Raw genomic sequence first — 2500 nt, forward strand, 5'->3', positions numbered from 1 at the left:
AAAACAATGTATTTTCTGGTTGGTCTCTTTTGGGAACTGGATATTCATGGAATTCTTTTTCAAATGTAAGCAACCATGCTAGATGGTATGAGCATGGACTAAGGTTTCAGAATCACCTGGTTGCCAACATGGAACTTGACCTTTAAGGTCAAATTTGAATGTCAAAAACAATGCATTTTCTGGAATATTCATATTCATATTCATGGAATTCTTTTTCAAAAGTTGACAATCATGCTAGAAGTTATCAGCATGGACTAAGGTTTCATGGTCCATGGTTGCCAGCATGGAACCTGACCTTTAAGGTCAAATTTGAAGGTCAAAAGGTCAACCGGGGTAAAACATTTTTTGGGTTTTTTTTGTGATTTCATACAATACAAGTTGTTTGCATGATGAATTGAATAATTAGTACCTGGAGGAGATATTTCGTATTATTTAAATCATTTTAGGTGAGTGAAAGTATTGGAACAAATAATCGTAAAGAAAATAAAACTGTTTTGATGAGGATTCTCCCGAAGTGGACAGCGCTGTCAAAAGTTGCATTTGGGGTAAAGTGGTCGCGAGAGTCACACTTCACCTATTGTAAGTATCAGATGACTCTGGACAGTGATCTAAATCCTAGAGCCACTTTAAACCCAAGACCCAAAAAAACCAAGGAAATGTGCCTTTCTGTTCCAATACTTTAGGGGATATAGTCTTTATTATTAGGGTATGAGTGAAAGTGATTATTGCAAATTGTCAATAACAAGAGTTCATCATATTGTTTCTTTACTTCAATAATAATTAAAACAATAATTAAAATTCAAATGTGATGTCAGTGCATACTGGACATTTATGTATTTAAAGGAGCTATTGTTGCTGTTATTACAAAAAGGTTGTGTCATCCAGATCATGTTCTATCCCTACGGCGTTTAAACATTCTACATTTTAAATCACATGCAGGTATACAGGGCTGTCCATTCCTCAGGCAACTGCAGGCATGTATTGCCCACTTGGTTCTACAACCACATCTTATCAGTCCGACCGTAAGTTACTATGTGGAACTGGAGGTTTCCTTTGCCACACAGCCATCAATTGGTCTACAACTTTCCAACCACCTGTCTCCTCAGTGTCATTGTTAATATGTACTTTGTCAGACTGCAGCCATACATTTGCCTGCTGATTTGCTTATGCAGGATGCAATCCATATGCATCACTTGGTGGTAACATATCAATTGCCTTTTTGTCGTCTGCAAAAAGTTGATCAATACCCAAAGATAAGCATGGTGCTTTGTACAGGTGACACAAAAACGCAAGCCTGGGAAATTGCAACAGAACATTCTACAGTAGTCATGAGAACATCAAGAGAAGTGTGCAATACTTGCTCTACTCTTACTGTAGGTTTTATTTCCTAACCATGATATGACATAGCAAATCAGCAAGTATCCTTCATTGCTATAACCATTTGAAACGCATCAGAAATAACTGAAGTCATTATTTTTTCTATGGAAAGCCTGTGAATTGATGGGGCAAAGCAAATTCACTGGTGAGCCAAGGCATATCCCATTTCATACCGGCAGCTTAATGTGCTTCACAAAGAAGAACTAAGTAATCGAGATGACCAGAATGAAAACGTAAAAAATACAAGTTTAAAGTTAATTTTATGCTAATGAGCTATGATGAATGTCTAAGGATGACAGGCTAGAGCCCCATAATGATAAGCCAAATCAAACATTATATTATAGGCCTACTAATTATTTAGTATACAGTATCGTGCAAACAACTTGTATTTTATGAAAGCACAGATTATTGATCTCGGTTGACCTTTTGACCTTCAAATTTGTTCCATATGGTAAAAAAAAAAGTTTAAAAAGTTCCATATGGTAACCAGGTGATTCTGAAACCTTAGTCCATGCTGATAAGTTCTAGCATGGTTGTCAACTTTTGAAAACAATAATTCCATGAATATAAAGATCACCAAAAAAGACTAACCAGAAAATACATTGTTTTTGACCTTCATATTTGACCTTAAAGGTCAAGTTCCCTGTTGGCAACCAGGTGATTCTGAATCCTTAGTCCATGCTGATGACTTCTGGCATGGTTGCCCACTTTTAACATCTTTTTAACAATTTTTAACTAAATAACACTGTTATTTGACCGTGTTTGACCTTTTGACCTTCATATTTGACCCTAAAGGTCAAGTTCCATGTTGGCAACCAGGTGATTCCGAAACCTTAGCCCATGCTGATAACCTTTGGCATGGTTGCCAACTTTTGAAAAATAATTCCATGAATATACAGTTCCCAACAAAGATTAGCAAGAAAATACCCCGTTTTTTGACCTTTTGGCCTTCAAATTTGACCCTAAAGGTCAAGTTCAGTGTTGGCAACAAGTTGATTCTGAATCCCTAATCCATGCTGATGGCTTCTGGCATGGTTGCCCACTTTTAACAACTTTGTAACATTTTTTAACTAAATAACACTGTTATTTGACCGTGGTTGACCATTTGACCTTCATATTTGAC

The 2500-nt window shown here is 36.5% G+C and overlaps 1 protein-coding gene across 1 annotated transcript in view; it reads left to right on the top strand.

The window, feature by feature from the left end:
* ppargc1a (peroxisome proliferator-activated receptor gamma, coactivator 1 alpha) overlaps positions 1-2500 on the top strand; it is a 63666-nt gene that overhangs the window by 48546 nt on the left and 12620 nt on the right. The gene's annotated exons all lie outside the window — the stretch shown is intronic.

Source organism: Engraulis encrasicolus, chromosome 21, assembly GCF_034702125.1.
Source record: "Engraulis encrasicolus isolate BLACKSEA-1 chromosome 21, IST_EnEncr_1.0, whole genome shotgun sequence".
NCBI classification, from domain to species: domain Eukaryota; kingdom Metazoa; phylum Chordata; class Actinopteri; order Clupeiformes; family Engraulidae; genus Engraulis; species Engraulis encrasicolus.